Here is an 18,921-nt window from a genome sequence, read left to right on the forward strand (position 1 = left end):
CTGTCTACTCCCTTGTACCGCGCCTGTCATCAGCAGTCAGAGAGGTGAGCCGTTGCTAGTGGATACGACCTGGTCACTACCGCCGCAGCAAGACCATCCCGCTTTGCGGCGGGCTCTGGTGAAAACCAGTAGTGACTTAGAACCGGTCCACTAGCGCGGTCCTCGCCAATCCCTCTCTGACACAGAGGATCCACTACCTGCCAGCCGGCATCGTGACAGTAGATCCGGCCATGGATCCCGCTGAGGTCCCTCTGCCTTATATCTCTGATATCACCACGGTGGTCGCCCAGCAATCCCGACAGATCGCCCATCTAACCCACCAGCTGTCGGAAATGTCCACCATTGTGCACCAACTTCAGTCGCAACTTCAGCAGCAATCATCTCCTCCGCCAGCTCCTGCACCCCTTCCGCAGCGAGTGGCCACTCCTAGCCTCCGCCTGTCCTTGCCGGACAAATTTAATGGGGACTCTAAGTTTTGCCGTGGCTTTCTTTCGCAATGTTCAGTGCACATGGAGATGATGTCGGACCAGTTTCCTACTGAAAGGTCTAAGGTGGCTTTCGTAGTCAGCCTTCTGTCTGGAAAAGCCCTGTCATGGGCCACACCGCTCTGGGACCGCAATGACCCCGTCACTGCCTCTGTACACTCCTTCTTCTCGGAAATTCGAAGTGTCTTTGAGGAACCTGCCCGAGCCTCTTCTGCTGAGACTGCCCTGCTGAACCTGGTCCAGGGTAATTCTTCCGTTGGCGAGTACGCCATACAATTCCGTACTCTTGCTTCTGAACTATCCTGGAATAATGAGGCCCTCTGCGCGACCTTTAAAAAAGGCCTATCCAGCAACATTAAAGATGTTCTGGCCGCACGAGAAACTCCTGCTAACCTGCATGAACTCATTCATCTAGCCACTCGCATTGACATGCGTTTTTCTGAGAGACATCAAGAGCTCCACCAGGAAAAAGACTTAGATCTCTGGACACCTCTCCCACAGTCTCCACTGCAATCTGCGCCTAGGCCTCCCGCCGAGGAAGCCATGCAAGTGGATCGGTCTCGCCTGACCCTGGAAGAGAGGAATCGCCGTAAGGAAGAGAATCTTTGTCTGTACTGTGCCAGTACCGAACATTTTTTGGTGGATTGCCCTATCCGTCCTCCACGCCTGGGAAACGCACGCTCGCACCCAGCTCTCGTGGGTGTGGCGTCTCTTGATGCTAAGTCGGCTTCTCCACGTCTCACGGTGCCTGTACGGATTTCTACTTCAGCCAGCTCTTCCCTCTCAGCCGTGGCCTGCCTGGACTCTGGTGCCTCTGGGAATTTTATTCGGGAGTCCTTGGTGAATGAATTCCGCATTCCGGTGACCCGTCTTGTCAAGCCACTCCACATTTCCGCGGTCAACGGAGCCAGGTTGGATTGCACCGTGCGTTTCCGCACGGAGCCCCTCCTAATGTGCATCGGACCTCATCACGAGAAAATCGAATTTTTGGTCCTTCCCAATTGCACTTCCGAAATTCTCCTTGGACTACCCTGGCTTCTACACCATTCCCCAACCCTGGTCTGGTCCACTGGGGAGATCAAGAGTTGGGGTCCCTCTTGTTCCAAGGACTGCCTTCAACCGGTTCCCAGTACTCCCTGCCGTGACCCTGTGGTTCCTCCTGTATCCGGTCCCCCTAAGGTCGTTAAGGACTCTGCCTGCCACAGGAAATGCCTCTCCCCCCTCCCAGTCCCATCAGGCAAGCCTCTGTGTCCCCTCATGGCTCCCGTCCTTGTGTCTTCCTGCCCCGTGCCAAGCTTCACCCTCTGCCCTCCCTCCCCATTCCTACTCCTGCTGTACTGCCTGCCATTGAGGAAACCATCCATTCCTTCCCGGTGTCCTCATCCCAGGGGAGGCAGTCACCGGACAAAAAAAAGGGGAGACCTAAGGGGGGGGTACTGTTACGCCTAGCGCTCCGGGTCCCCGCTCCTCCCCGGAGCGCTCACGGCGTCTTTCTCCCTGCAGCTCCCCGGTCAGTCCCGCTGACCGGGAGCGCTGCTCTGTCATGGCCGTTGGGGATGCGATTCGCACAGCGGGACGCGCCCGCTCGCGAATCGCATCCCAGGTCACTTACCCGTTCCCGTCCCCTGCTGTCATGTGCTGGCGCGCGCGGCTCCGCTCTCTAGGGCGCGCGCGCGCCAGCTCCCTGAGACTTAAAGGGCCAGTGCACCAATGATTGGTGCCTGGCCCAATTAGCTTAATTGGCTTCCACCTGCTCCCTGGCTATATCTAGTCTCCTCCCTTGCACTCCCTTGCCGGATCTTGTTGCCCTTGTGCCTAGTGAAAGCGTTTTGTGTGTCTAAAGCCTGTGTACCAGTACTTCTGCTATCCACCCTGACTACGAACCTTGCCGCCTGCCCCCGACCTTCTGCTACGTCCGACCTTGCTTCTGTCTACTCCCTTGTACCGCGCCTGTCATCAGCAGTCAGAGAGGTGAGCCGTTGCTAGTGGATACGACCTGGTCACTACCGCCGCAGCAAGACCATCCCGCTTTGCGGCGGGCTCTGGTGAAAACCAGTAGTGACTTAGAACCGGTCCACTAGCGCGGTCCTCGCCAATCCCTCTCTGACACAGAGGATCCACTACCTGCCAGCCGGCATCGTGACAAATATACTGAATATATAGCTGGCTGGGTACAGGGAATACTTCAGCATCTTGATATTCTTGGCAGGACTCTGCCTCCTGTGCCTGCAGACTCTCTCACCCATCGCCGACAGGAAGTTACATTGTGCAAGATCTTTTAGCAGCAGGAGGAGGAGGACGTAGTAGCTGGGGATGGGGTAGGGGTGTTGTTAAAGGAGCCGAGCATCTCCCTGCCAGCACTATGTGAGTGACCTTTGCTAAGAGCCATTAACTGCAGCAAGGCTTACCACCAACTCTGTAGCAGCCGCGGAGGGCCCCCTGGAGGATAATGCTAACGTTGGCCATGTGTATATTTTTTACATCCATTTTTCACATGTGCCATTTTGTGCATATTATTAGTGAATTTTCACAACACCAACCATCACCGTTAATTCTACAAAAATTTTACAAATCTACTCTGCCCCAAGCAGAGCTCAAGAAATGAAGCCTACTTACACATTTTTTATTTCACAGCCTACTTTAGTGTACTTGCAGGAAATTTACAACAAACGTGCAAACTATTAATAAATTTCCCTCAACTCCACAAAATTCTTTGTAAAAATAAATAAATAATAATAATAAGTAAAACACAGAAAGCAACTAAACACAAGGACCAATGCTTAATTCTCCCCATAGTCTTTATAAAAAGGCCTCATGCACTCTGGCAGACAGCAGTGTGGAACTCCTACAGTGACAAATGAGGGCCCTACAGATATTGGAGCATTTCCTGAATCCTATTATAGCCATCTGTATGAGCCATAATTATGCACAGTGGTTGGTGCTTGCAGGAGTACTGGGGCCCTAATACTAAAATCTTGAGGATCTCCTCTTGCTACACTTTTACATGTGGCATCATAGGGCCTTATCCCTTGATCTAAAAGGTCAACTACTCCCATGTACCTGTGATAGTCGAGGATGTAGTCTGGCTTGGGGGGTTTCTCTACTGGTAACTCATTTCATGACCAGGTTGCTTCTACAGCCTTGTATTGTCATCAATATAAGGCAATCTCTCTTGCCTTTACAATTAAAAGCAATGGTCCTAATCTTTCCTTTGTTGTAAATTTCTCAAAAAAAATCCAATAAAAATTATTTAAACCAGACTTATCAATCTGACCAACAAGCTCTGGTAAAATGAAAGCTGAGCTGAAATTGTTTATTTTGGCAAAACTAGATAGTTTGGGTCCCAGGAAGATTGACATCTTAAGATTTTTTTATTCTAGGGGGGGAATAAGGCCGGCATCAGTTCTTTGAGATCATCTCAGCTCCAGGTATAAAGATTCAGCACATCGCTCACCACGACAGTAAAAACAACAAGCCTTTTTACTTTCAACACAAGTTTACAATGGATATAGTTATATGTAAAGGTGTATGGGCTAATAGTAAGTTACTTTTTTTTATTTTGACACTCAAATACAATTTCAGTTTATTTTTTGATGATGAAACAAGTCAAATGGTTTTGTTATAACAATGGGAACCTTCTTTTTGTCAACTTTGATGTTTAAAGAAAAAAGTTCTGAGAAAAAGTCGATGCACTTGTAAGAGGGTAAACAACAGGTGTGTTTCAGCGTGTACTGCCATCAGAGGTACCATGGAACTTTGTGTTGCTATAAAGGATGAAAGGAGATATTACAGCAGATTTCAATCACCTAGATTCTTAGACGTTAGACATAACAAAACTCATTGACAAAACCCACTGAGTATGATAGCCAGTCTGCATATAAGGGTTTGGTTTTGATCCAGATACATCTTAATCATCATTACAGTGTCATAAATAGCAGAACACATATTATACATTTTTCTATTTGGAAAGGATAAAAAATAGCCCAAAAGCAGAAGTTGTGGTGTGCTTAACCAGTCCCTGCCTGTTGACTCAAGGAGAAAAATCACTTCCCATTATTAAATGTTCAACTGTTGGGCATATAAATACTAAATAATGCAATCCTTAAAGTGTATGAGAACTATCTACTCTGGGGTTACCTCCATATGTCTTATAGAGATGATCCTATAAAAGCAAAAGGATGTAAAGATCAAGAAAATATTGCTAATCCAAAATGTATACAGATAAAGATGTTCCTGGCAATCTTTACATAGATGTAAATATTTAGTACGAAGTATAATGTACAGGTAAAACCTAAGTAGCAAGACATAAGTACTGCAGCCTTAGAAACATAGCAAGAGATAAGTACTGCAGCCTTAGACAACTTATCCCGTATCCGCAGGAGGGGTCCCAGCATTCTGACCCCCTGCTATCTCCTGTACGGGGCCCAGCTCTGCGCGGCTCTCCCCATGTAGGAGACACCTTCTCCATGCATCTCTATAGGAAAGATGGAGATGCAGTGTCCGTGCATTCGTGTTCGTCACGATACTCCGGCCCCGTATTCGTGACCCGGCAGACTCGGAGGCTGCAGCGCTGCGTGCAGCTCCCAGAGGTGGGTGCTGCATGCGAGATAGTGGGGGTGACTAGCGGTGGGACCCCCACGATCAGACATCATATCTTATGGCCGGAGTACCCCATTAACTTTATTTGGAGCACTGCAATGGATGTGCCGTTTGGTATAAATAGTGCCTACATAAAGTTCAACTGATCCCGCATAATGTAAACTTTATACAGCTACATTGAGTAAAATAAAAAAGAAGAGTTATTAAAAATTAAATAAGAAGAGAAAATGTATTTTAAAAATGCTCATTTTCTGAAGGCCAAAGAAAACCCAGTCCGCAAGAGGTTAATAAAGTAATGAAACCATACAAGACATTGTAATATACTGCAGCATCTAAAAAAACATCAAAGCAACATATTTATTGCAGCCATAACTACAGTAGTAACAAGAGCCTTGGGAATTTCAAAATAAAAAAATGATTTGCATTACACATTTTTTTAATCAAAATATTTATGAAAATGTCATGAATTCTGAAGTCTTTGTCATACTAAAAGTTTAATGTAACTCACAAATAGAGGAACAGAACATGGCAGAACATCCACAACTTGTATTATGAACAAACTGCTTTGAACAGCATAATTTGAAAAACTAACATGTTGTTATTGTACCTTTCGATCAAAATGTGCAAGCCCACTCGCCACGTCAAGGCCACCAGATAAGAAGGGGGTCCCTATACTAATATAGTGTTGGGCAGTAACCACTGCCGTGGCAACACCAATCCCACAGGGGAAGCCACCTAGCGACCAAGCAGCCCCACTACTGTCTGACCAAGCCCCCCCAACTCTGGACCACACCACCCTACAGACAAACCTTCACTGTAACAATGGCCGCTGCACAGCACCACAACCAGTGTGAACACCTACCATCTGCTTCCTGCCAGAAGACTGGGAGAGTGCTAGGAGTAAAGCCTTACAATCTTATCACCTAATCAGGTGTCATTTACTATCTTTCAATGTTACAATAATCTATGGAATTACAGTGCCAATACAGAATGTACACATAATTTGCATAGTTGTCATAGAGGATAGTTAGTAAGCATCAATATCGTCATGTCACCAATATACCTCTTACTCTGGAAGAACAAGTATGTTAACTCTGCCCTCTCTTATCTATTTAAGGGTTTAATAGATTCTGCCAACATAAAGGAAATCAAGAAGCGTGTTATGCATCTGGACTACATGGGGCACATTATGATAACTTGTTTTGGTATGTAACTAAATGAACTTCCTATTCACGTTGTAAAAACAGGACAGCCAGCTTTGTCTATCATAGTAGGTTATTAAGATATTTTCGTCACCAGTTGATGCTGCCACTAGTTTCCTCGTCAATCTAACCCACTCAAATACGTACAAAATCCTTGAGATTATTTGAACTAGATTGATCCATTAGAGAATTTATACTTTGTTATCATTAATATTTAGAGGATTTATTTTTTCTTTTTGGGACAGGCCAGTCAACTTTTCTATTAGATATTCTATGTTACTTATCTTTTGATCTATTGTCAACATCAGCTCCTAAGCTTAACATTTAATCTGCTATTAAAAACAAAACATTGTATTTTTCATAAAAACCACTGCACATCATAAAACCATTTAGTTACGAGGTTTGCATCTTAAGTGTTTACCTAGATATACAAAAACATTTATGTCGGTCAAACTGATCCCATTAAAACTGATGATTTGATATAGTGTATTGTGAATGGGAGTAGACTGGTAATCTCCCAACAGCAGACATGGACGAGGGGGACATTTGGTATGTTGGATTGCAACATACTTTCTTCCACTAGGAGATAAACTGTTGACTTATCTATCAGACAACAGCATATCATTGTATCATTTGCTCGACACTTACCTGTGAAGACACCACAGTCATCTTTTGTAATATAAGGCATTGATCTCTTTACGGGGCAAAGTGGGGAGGAACAGAGCAGAGCATGAGACCGTGCACCACAAAGGGTGCTAGGTCTCTTACTGAGTTCACACCAAGGAAGAGGAAGTCAAGAGTTGGTGAACAAGAGTTCTAGTGCATTCATTTTTGATAGAACTAGACTTACCTGGCTTGCACAGGCTCTGACCACTCTACTAACCATAGCAGGGGCGTACCTAGAGCATTTGGCACCCGGGGCGGACCCTTTGTTTGGCACCCGCACCCCCCCTTAATTACACCCCCGTCCCTCCCCCCCTTTATTTACCCCCTCCTCCCCCCCCCCTTAATTACACCCCCTCCCAGGAGCAGACTGACAACACTCGGGGCCCGCGGACCAAAAAAAAGCAAGGGCCCCTACTAGGCTCTGCAGCTCGTCAATTTTCTGCCACGCTCCTATTCCACCTAAATCCCACACACAATAAACTAAAATTTATATATGTAAGAAAAACTTTAACATAGGTAAATTTCCATGACCAATAATACTGGTATACAAGGAGTAAATATATACCACCACACAATAACTGGATAATACCGCCATACTGTACTGAATAAAACCACCATACACAGATCAGTATACTATAAAGGATCTGTATAAGTGATTATATACAGGACCATATGGCGGTAGATATCAGCTGTACACAGGATGTATATACCATATAAGTGATTGCAATTACATTTTGGGACTCACAATTACGTCTTTTCTGATCAGTGGCGTCATCTTTCCTTTTCTTCTCCATCCGGATAAGACCGCCATGTGGATCTCTTAACATCTGCAGGAAAAACATGTCAGACTCTGCATTTTTCCAGTGCCCTCCCCTCCTCTACACAATCTTTCCATCTATAGGCCCACAAACTGTAATAAAGCCCTCCTTGGTGTCCTGCACAGTAAATGGGCAGGTAGGTAGGTAGCCAGGTAAATAGGTAACTAGGTAGGTAGATCAGGAAGCCAGGTATGTAGGTAGGTGACAAGTTAGGTAGGTAGGGGGCTAGCTAGGTAGTTAGGCAGCCATGTATGAAGGCCAGGTATGTACATAGTTAGGTAGCTGGGTATGTAGGTAAGTAGTTAGGCATCCAGGTATAAAGTTAGGTAGCCCCCCTTCCCTGTAGGTATAGGCAGCATAGTTAAACCCCCTTCCCAATAGGTATAGGAACAGAGTTAACCCCCCTTTCTCCTTAGGTATAGGCAGCAGAGTCCCCCCACCCCCTTTCCCCGTAGGTATAGGCAGAGTTAAAAAAAAAAAAAAAAAACCTCCCCCTGTTTCCCATAGGTATAGGCAGAGTTAAACCCCTTTTTTCCCATAGGTATAGGCAGATCCCCCCCCTTCCCAATTGGTATAGGCAGAGTTACCCCCCTCTTCCCCATTGGTATAGGCAGAGTTACCCCCCTCTTCCCCATTGGTATAAGCAGAGTTACCCCCCTCTTCCCCATTGGTATAGGCAGTTACCCCCCCTTTCCTTCCCTTTCCCCATAGGTATAGGCAGAGTTACCCCCCCCCCTCTTTCCCATAGGTATAAGCAGGTACACCCCCCTCTTTCCCATAGGTATATGCAGTTACACCCCCCCCCTCTTTCCCATAGGTATATGCAGTTACACCCCCCCCTCTTTCCCATAGGTATATGCAGTTACACCCCCCCCCTCTTTCCCATTGGTATATGCAGTTATACCCCCCTTCCCATAGGTATATGCAGATACACCCCCCTTTCCCATAGGTATATGCAGTTACCCCCCCCCCCCCTCTTTCCCATATGTATATGCAGCTACACCCCCCCCTCTTCCCCATAGGTATTTGCAGCTACACCTCCCCCCCTCTTCCCCATAGGTATATGTAGAGTAACCCCCCTCCCCTTCACCATAGGTATATGTAGAGTAACCCCCCCTCCCCTTCCCCAAATGTATATGTAGAGTAACCCCCCTCCTCCCCTATAAGTATATGTAGAGTAACCCCCCCTCCCCTTCCCCATAGGTATATGTAGAGTAACCCCCCCCCTCCCCTTCCCCATAGGTATATGTAGAGTAACCCCCCCCTCCCCTTCCCCATAGGTATATGTAGAGTAACCCCCCCTCCCCTTCCCTATAAGTATATGTAGAGAGTAACCCCCCCTCCCCTTCCCCATAGGTATATGTAGAGTAACCCCCCCTCCCCTTCCCCATAGGTATATGTAGAGTAACCCCCCCTCCCCTTCCCCATAGGTATATGTAGAGTAACCCCCCCTCCCCTTCCCTATAAGTATATGTAGAGAGTAACCCCCCCTCCCCTATAGGTATATGTAGAGTAACCCCCCTCCCCATAGGTATATATGTAGAGTAACCCCCCCTCCCCTTAAGTATATGTAGAGTAACCCCCCCTCCCCTTAGGTATATGTAGAATAACCCCCCCCCCTCTTCCCCATAGGTATATGTAGAGTAACCCCCCCCCTCTTCCCCATAGGTATATGTAAATTAGCCCCCCCCCCTCTTCCCCATAGATATATGTAGATTAACCCCCCTCCCCTCCCCTATAGGTATAGGCAGAGTTGAGGAAAAAAAAATAAAAAAGGATGCTCACCTGATATCCCTCCTCAGCTGCAGGGCCTGCGTCTTCTCCCCTCCACAGTACAGGCGCCGATGAGTGACGTCTTCGGCGCCTGTACTGTGTGCTGCGTGGGGGCAGAGGTCACGTCTCCTCTGTGTAGCTGCAGGTGCGGCTCACACAGAGGGGATGCCTTCTCCTGTATGTGCGTGTATCGCGCATACAGGATAAGGCACTGCTGTCTGCTGGGGATCTGGGACGAGTGTCCCGGATCCTCAGTAGTGGTGGCGGCGGGTCAGTCCGCCCCTGGCACCCCCCCATGTGAGCGGCACCCGGGGCGGGCCGCCCCCCGCACCCCCACCTTAGTACGCCACTGAACCATAGGCTATTCGAAATATGCACTGCTTTTTGATTTTTGTTTCACGTACTGTCAGAAGGACTGTTCTTTTGATTCTCCTTGCAGCATCTGCCAGTGTAGGGTTAATATGCTAAAACCAGCCTGAATATTGTCACATACATGCCAATATATCTCACTTACATTACCATGAAACATACCTATGCAGAATTAGTCTATGACTCTTGCCATGAAACAAAATATATCTTGCTGTAGTGATATTTAGAAAGAAGTTAATTTCAAATATACTGTTGCAATGGTGTCTGTGTCCGGGGTGCAGCCATAGGAGGTACAAAGATTGCAGTCACACCCAGCTTGCCATCTGGCACATTAGATTGGAGCTTTGTTACAGATTTTGCATTGGGGCCCATGAGCTTCAAGTGATATTGTCCTGACATATACCCAATGGTGTACCTATGCCCAGGGGGGACGTAGGCCGCCAAAGCATAGGAACAGTACAGGTGCTCACTCGCTCGAGAGGAGACCTAAACCTCCATCACTCATTGGCACAAGAACTGTAGAGGAAAAAAGGTGCAGCCCAGCTGTACTGTGGATGAGATGTGTGGGACGTGACTTAAACAGCTGGCTACATACCTCCTAGCTACCTACTTACATAGCTAGCTATCTGACTACTTACATGTTTTTTTTACTTACATAGCTAGCTATCTGGCTGTCAACCTACCTACATAGCTACCTAGCCACATAGCCACCTAACTGGCTACCTACCTCACTACTAACCTGCCTACATAGCTACCTATCTGGCTACCGACCTACCTTGCTAACAATCTACTGACCTAGCTACCTACCCAGCTATCTGATTACCTATCCACATAGCTATCTACCTGGCTACCAACCTACCTACATTGCTACCTACCTAGATACCTGGCTACTTACCTACATAACTACCTACACACAAAGTTCAAATAAAAGCAGCACATCTAGGTAAGATGAATTACTTCGCAATAGGTGCAGGCACAGGTAGAATCGCGATCCTCTGGTTCACCCTACAAATATAGAAATAGATGCAGCACACCGATTGTTGTGCTGCATCTATTTCTACATACCTACACACATAGCTATATACCTGGATTGGCTACCTACCTACCTGCATTGCTGCATTGCAACCTTCCTAGCGAATTAAATATCTATGTACAGAGCTATATACGTGGCTATTAGCCTACCTACATAGCTACCTAGCTACCTATCTACTTACCTACCTACTTATTTACCAACCTGCCTACTTATATATCTGGCTACCTACCTAAATAGCTACTTGTTTATCTACCTAGCTACTTGGCAACCTACTCCCTTACATTCTGAGCTAGCTAGCTATCTACCTACTTACCTACAAAACTACTTAACTAACTACCTGTCTACTTACTTATCTACATAGCAACCTACCAACCTACATCACTACTTACCTATCTACATACTTACCTACCTGCTTTATTCTCTACCTACCTACTTATGTACCTGGCTACCTATCTACATAGCTACCTAGCTAGCTACATACCTACAAATCTAGCAACCTACTTGCCTACCGATCTGGCTACCTACCTACCAACATATTTATCTTTGGATGTACCTACCTAAGGATATATTTATCTACCTGCCAAAATACCTGCCTATGGGGGACTATCTGATCAGTTGGGTAAGGGAAAGAACTGCTGTGAGGCATACCTACTTTCCTACTGTGGATGGATATACCTATTAAACCCACATTTAATGTGCATGACATAAAAGGGGGCATTATTACAGTTTGGGGGCCCATAGATGGGGCGATTATGTTTAGGTGGGGAGGGCACTGGAAAAATGTGGAGTCTAACATGTTTGTCCTGAAGATACTGAAAAGATGTTGTCATGATGGAGCAGAAGGGAGAAGAAAAGGAAAGAGGATGCCCTGATCAGAAAAGATATCACTTGTGAGTCACATAACTTAACTGTATAGGAAGAGGGGGTAGAGCATTGATGCACATGTTCTGGGAAAATGGGGGCGATGGGCTCTTTGCCAAGGGTGCAAGGGGCACTAGGTACACCATTACATATACCTCCAAAGTATACTGAAAAACTCAACCTTACACCAGTGTTTATGTATAGTTAGGTATATTATCATACACTTGCTGTTAAGGTTGTGAGAATGTGGTGGCTGAGCAGAGGGTGTAACTGTTAGCAACTGATTTGCGCAGGTCTCTTCGTGGTGTCTGGCTCCTTATATGCATCTGCTTACATTCTTTCTGTGGAACCCTATAAACACAATTATTTCCACACCTACCTAATATTTCACTTCATGTGTTAACCTGCTATAGTATGTAAAGAGCAATGGCAAATCCCTACTAGTGCTGGTGAATACAATAAACTGATGTTCAGATAATCTAGTTTGTATAGTATGATCAATATTCTGTGTGTTCTTGTGCTTCCAAGCATCTAAGGCTTCTTGCATAAGGAAACGGTACTGGTAGTGGATCCTCTGTGTCAGTGAGGGAATGGCGTGGACCGTACCGGAGGATCGGTTCTAAGTAGTTACTGGTATTCACCAGAGCCTGCCGCAAAGCAGGATGGTCTTGCTGCGGCGGTAACTACCAGGTCGTGTCCCCCGGTAACGGCTCAACCTCACTGACTGCTGAGACAGGCGAAGCACAGAAGGGACGGGCAGAGGCGTAGTCAGACGTAGCAAAAGTTCAGGGCAGGCAGCACAGGTTTGGAGGCGGTAGTCGTTAGCAACGGGTTCAGCAACGGACAAGGAATACACAGTAAACGCTTTCTCTTAGGCACTGAGGCAACACAATCCGGTAAGGGCAGGAAGGGACAGGGTACATTTATAGGAGGAGAGGACAAAGATTGGGCCAGGCACCAATCAATGGTGCACTGGCCTTTTAAATTTTACACAGCCGGTGCGTGCGCGCCCTATAGTGCAGGGACGCGCGCGCCGGGAACCATATGACAGGGGAGCAGAGGAGAGAGCCGGAGCGGGCGCCGGTAAGTAAGGATGGGCCGCGGGCCGCGTGCGGGGACAGCCCGCAACGCGGACCGCGTCCCTGCCGGTGACAGAAGCGGAGTGTCCCCAGTCAGAGAGTCCGACCGGGGCACTCAGTGGGGACAAACGCGGTGAGCACTCCAGTCCAGGAGCAGAGACCGGAGCTCTCAGCGTTACACATAGGAGTCATGCCTGGGACAGTAGAGCTTTATGTTCATAGAATCTTCTGCATTTAAAGAAATGATGCAATTGGATAAACAGCAATAATACAATAAATAAATGTGAATTTATATAAACCCTACTCATTTAATCTACTGTATTATTAACACATTTTTATTTAAAGACAGGAATAGGGACAAAAATAAAAACAAACTTGTACCCCTGCTGATCTTTAAAGGGGTACTCCGGTGCTTAGACATCTTTTCCCCTATCCAAAGGATAGGGGATAAGATGCCTGATCGCGGGAGTCCCGCCGCTGGGGACCCCCGGGATCATGCACGTGGCACCTCGTTTGTAATCAGTCCCCGGAGTGTGTTCGCTCCGGGACTGATTATCGGCGACTACAGGGCGGGCGGCGTGTGACGTCACCCCCCCCCCCGCCCCCGTGTGATGTCACGCTCTGCCCCTCAATGCAAGCCTATGGGAGGGGACGTGACAGCTATCACGCCGGTGGGACTCCCGCGATCAGGCATGTTATCCCCTATCCTTTGGAAAGGGGATAAGATATCTAAGCAACGGAGTACCCCTTTAAGACCTGGGATCGGCTGCAGCAGCACATGCTGAGTACATGGCGATGTCATTGCAGCACTACCAGAACATATAACTGTTACATTAGAACTGCCATTTAATTTAACCCTTGCATCCTAATAATACTTACATATGTTTTCGGAGACTCATTTTTAATCATATATTCTGTCACCTACTAAGATTTGCATTTACTTTACTCATTGTTGTGGGGCCTACAGCCTAATACAGAAAGTCCAGAAAGCAGATTATTCATAGTAAATAAAGCAGTAACAAAGGAAAACTTTATTGAATCATCTCGTAGGGTACAGCATGCAGGAACATTTCGGATCTTCCAGGATCCTCATGACATAAAATAAAAATAAAGGAATCACATACATATTTAGTACTCTCAATTGGCATGTGCAAGTGATATCATTAAATTCTAAAAATACTCATAAAATCTGGAATTAAATTGATGTGTGGTTTAGCAGGTACGTTCATATTACTTATATATGTAGAAATAAACAAATATATAAATATGCCTGTTATAAAAACAAAAGTACACAAGGGATAAATAATCAGTGGGGGAAATATTCAAAAACTACTACTGGATTTCTATTCCAGAGATATTAATTTACACTTTTTTTTCTCCTCACATTTTCAAGGGATTTGAAAATATGAAAATATGTGAGAGTTCATTTTCGTGCCACTTTTTGGGCTGTTCGGGACCGCCGCGGTGAAATCGTGGCGTCCCGAACAGCTTACAGGACCCCGGGAGGGACCTTACCTGCCTCCTCGGTGTCTTCTCCGTGCCGGGATCCCCTGCATGGCAGCGCTCTCCTTCGTCGTCATCATGTCGTTGCGCACGTCGTCCCGTCATCCAATAGGAGCGGCGTGTGTAGCAGCGTGCGTAGGGACGCGACGGACAGCGAGGATACCCGGCAGCAGAGACGTTCCCGGAGCGACGGGGACACCCCGGAAACACGGGGACAGCGATGGAGGGAGACATCGAGGGCAGCGGTGACGGGTCCGGAGCGGCGGGGACACGTGAGTATTACCTCCTATACCAGTGGCTGCGGATCTCCAGATGTTGCAAAACTACAACTCCTGGCATGCCCGGACAGCCAACGGCTGTCCTGGCTTTCTGGGAGTTGTAGTTTTGCAACATCTGGAGGTCCGCAGGTTAAAGGATCAGAATTTTTTTTCTTCTAGATTTTCACCCTATTAAATTGGGTGCGTCTTATATGCTGGAGCATCTTATATGGCGAAAAATACGGTACATGAAGTACTGAAACATTGAATTGAGAACTTTTAGCATCTGAAATATGTTTTCTGATGCATGTTTTTAATGTATTAGATATACATCCGACATATTGCTGGTGACAAAGGCTGCCAAATACACCACCAACGTGGTCTTGCAACTAATATAGCTTTTTGTGTTGTAACATTTGCTGGGGCTGTATGATTCAAATCTGTCAGAAACCAATGTAGGGCTACATGTAATACATTTTTTTTTGTGGCCGCACTTTCACATACTTGGATGATTGAGTCAACTTTTGCTTATTTGTTTTTTACTATCCAGAAATAAACTAGGGGATAGAAAAAACCTAAAGAGGGGCTTCGACTGGCCACTGCACATAAATGTTTGTCAACTGTAGCTTGTATGGCTGGGTTCACATATATCCAGCTTCCGGCATTGGTGAACTCAGCCTAGATCTAGATGGAACTGATGCCATAACTGATGACAACATGCATCAGTTGTCATGAGTTGTGTAGCATTCGCCGAACATGGTTTCTAGACAATTGTTCCTATCCAGTAAGCTTTTTAGAACACTCAGAGAGCTGCATCCGATTTACTCTCAAATTGTGCACGTGGTCGGTGCTGAGTTAAAGGAGCTTTACCAAGAAGAAAGTTGATGAAACTCACCCTTTGCACTGCACTCATAATTTGGAAATGAGGCTCTTGGTGCACTTGGAGTGTTCCCTAGCAATGAGATGAACTGGTTCTTCGTCCGGACCGGTCCCTGATTCACACCCCCTAAGGAATCTTCATAGTCTCCCTCTACTGCACATAGCTGACACCTGCTAAGATCCGCTATGTGCAGAAGAGGGAGAGAGAATATTTACTAGGGGCATGAATCAGGGACCGGCCAGGAAGAACAACCAGTGCACCTCGGTGCTGTGGAACATCCTAATCAGGCAGTACCAGCAGGTTAGTGCGGATGACACTGCTGTCATATGTGTAGTTGAGGCAGATGTTTATCATATCTATTACATTAGCTCATTTCAAAAGCTGCAAGATTGATGTCATCATGTTATATTTACACACTAGCTGAGTACCTAGCGCTGCCTGTTTTTTCTTACCTTATCCTTGTGGGGGAGGAAAAGAAACATAGGAGGAAGCTTTTGTTCTTATATCCCACCCTTAAATCCTGACCCCAAAACCCCCCTCATATCCTGACCCCAAATCCCCTACTTATATTCCGACCTCATATCCTATCTTCATATTTTGTCCTCATATCCCAATCTCATATCCCGTCCTCATATCCCATCCTCATATTCTGACCTCATATCCCGTCTTCATATCCCATCCTCATATTCTGACCTCATATCCCGTCCTCATATCCCATCCTCATATCCCGTTTTCATATCCCATCCCCATATCCCAATCTCATATCCCAAATTCATATCCCGACCTCATATCCCATCCTCATATCACGACCTCATATCCAGACCTCATATCCCGTCCCCATATCCCGTCTCCAAATCCCATCCTCATATCCCGTCCTCATATCATGTCCTCATATTCCGACCTCATACCCCGTCCTCATACCCCATCCCCATATCCCGTTGCCATATCCCATTCCCATATCCCGACCTCATATCCCATCCCCATATCTATTCCACATTTCTAATCCTCATGTCCCATCCTCAAGTGGGGCTGCATTGTGGTGTGGCTTAAAAGGTGGGCATGTCTTTGTGAGATGGGGCATGGAATGCGGGGAGGGTGTGGCTTGCCAGTCAGATTGACAAATTCACCAGGAGATGCAAAGCGGAGCTTGTGGAGTAAGGTTCCAGAAGTCCTATATACTTGCATGGGACTTGAAACAAAAACCCCATCCTTCACATATGGGGGTAGGTTAGGGATTCATTTAACTATTATATATTTTTATTTGACATATAAGTAACATGTGACCAAGTATTTATGAAATATCTCCAGCCGTACGGAAGTTATGCTGGAACAAACAATTCCCATGGATTTGCACTGGACTTTAAACAAAAACCTTGACCATCGCAAATGGGGGGGTAGGTTAGGGTTAAATTAACTATCCTATATTTTTAGTGGACATATAAGTAACGTGATCGAGTATTGTCGAAAAATCTCCAGCCGTTTGGAAGTTATGCAGTAACATATATTTCCCAAAGATTTGCATTGGACTTTAAACAACAAACCCCACCCTGGCAAATGGGGGTGAGTAAGGGTTAAATTACCTATCCTATGTTTGTTGTTGACATACAAGTAACATGTGTGCCAAGTTTCATGTTAATATCTTTAGCCATTTGGAAGTGATGCTGGAACATACACACATACATACACACATACATACACACACACATACACACATACATACACACACACATACATACACATACACACACACACACATACATTGACCCTCATTTACTATTGCAAACCCGACATATTTAGTTGGGTTGTGCGCCGGATTCTGGGGCAAAAAAAGCAAAGTGTAGGGAAAGTGGAAAATGTAGGGAAACCTTAGTAAATACTGTGGAAAATAAATTGTAGGGAATTAAAACCCACAAAGAAACCTACACAACACTATTAGTAAATCAGGGCCATTGAGTTTTATACATATAGATTATAACACATCATTGTTAAAATGCCACAAGCAAAGACTTCCCATACATGTTTAGAAAAGTTTCTGGTAAAAGATTGAGACATTCATGTTACATCATGTGTAAGAGTAAAATACAGTACATACTGTAAACTTTCTGTAAAGTGTGATGGTGATAAAATACAAGTACAAACTTGCATTGTGACTGGACAGGTAAAGGGTGCTGTGTGTCAGGAAATAGTAAAGATGTTAGTAAAACTGAAACTTCATACAATGAGATATAACTATGTGTGGCATTAAGAATATAAAAGACATAAAGTCAGAATATTGTTATTTATTCGGCGGAGTATAGTAGTATTTGGTCTGCGTGTGGTGCCTATTAGAGTTGCTGTTTGCCTGTGAAGTAGTTGTACATTCGGGGACTGTTCCTATAGGGAAGACTATGGTGTTCTAAAAGCCAGTGCAAGCTTGTACATTGAGAATACTCATAAATGGAAGACTCGGAGAAGCTTGCCAATTGGGTAGTTTCTGTGTAGTCTTTGGGGAAAAAAATTCACATAATTTGAGAAAAAAAAAAAAAAGCCAATATTTCTGTGTTTTGTTCAAAAATTTTGTTTTTGACCTCAGTTTTACCATGTTCAATTAACTCCTGCATTTTCACAGTGGCACCTTATGCGCATTGAAACTACCAAGATTTGTGCTCCCTTTGAGTCCTGTTAGCATTGCGGGCATTGTGCCTCTTTAAGCATCTGAACCCATTGCGTATTCTGTGCCACTGTATGTGAAGAACAGAACAAGCAAAGTTAAATTGTTTGAAGTTTGGGCTACAATTTTATTATCTTTTACAGGGAAACCACTCTTGAAATCCCACTCAAATTGCCATGTCAACTTTTCATCAGGGACAAGAGATGGCAGCAAAGAGCACTGTGGTCAGACTGGAAAGAACTACACAACTTCCTCTGGAGCATATAGCAGCTGATAAGTACTGGAAGGATTAAGATTTTTAAATAGAAATAATTTACAAATCTGTATAACTTCCTGGCACCAGTAAAATTGAAAAAACAAAAAACAATGGTTTCCGGAGTAGCCCATGTATAAAAAACATATTACCAAATAATAGCAATTCTGCCTATTACTGGTCAAGTAAATGTACAAGAGACTTGACCACTAGTTAGGGTCCCTTGGGTACTTCATAACAAGCCCCAAAATTCTAAATACTTTGCTATTTTGCTATTATCCACCCTACTCAGAATGAAGAAAACAGAGTCTCTCCCTGCATGTCTAAAAAAAAAAAAAAAAAAAAAAAAACAACCTTAGCTGTTCCAGATATATTAGCCCCTCCTTTTCTGATGTCATATAAATGCTCTCTTTTGGGTCTTGAGCTTCCTCTTGGTGCAACCACAATGAAGGAGGTTGCACTCATTACACATTTTACCAATGTAATATGATAT

General features: G+C 45.3%; 1 long non-coding RNA gene across 1 annotated transcript; it reads left to right on the forward strand.

The window, feature by feature from the left end:
- Positions 1-3,872: 3,872 nt before the first annotated feature.
- Positions 3,873-18,525, forward strand: LOC130362162 (uncharacterized). Its single transcript, XR_008891297.1, has 3 exons — positions 3,873-4,024; positions 6,202-6,289; positions 18,319-18,525. It is a non-coding gene; the product is annotated as an uncharacterized LOC130362162 (long non-coding RNA).
- Positions 18,526-18,921: the final 396 nt, after the last annotated feature.

This window comes from Hyla sarda, chromosome 3 (assembly GCF_029499605.1).
Source record: "Hyla sarda isolate aHylSar1 chromosome 3, aHylSar1.hap1, whole genome shotgun sequence".
Classification (NCBI taxonomy): domain Eukaryota; kingdom Metazoa; phylum Chordata; class Amphibia; order Anura; family Hylidae; genus Hyla; species Hyla sarda.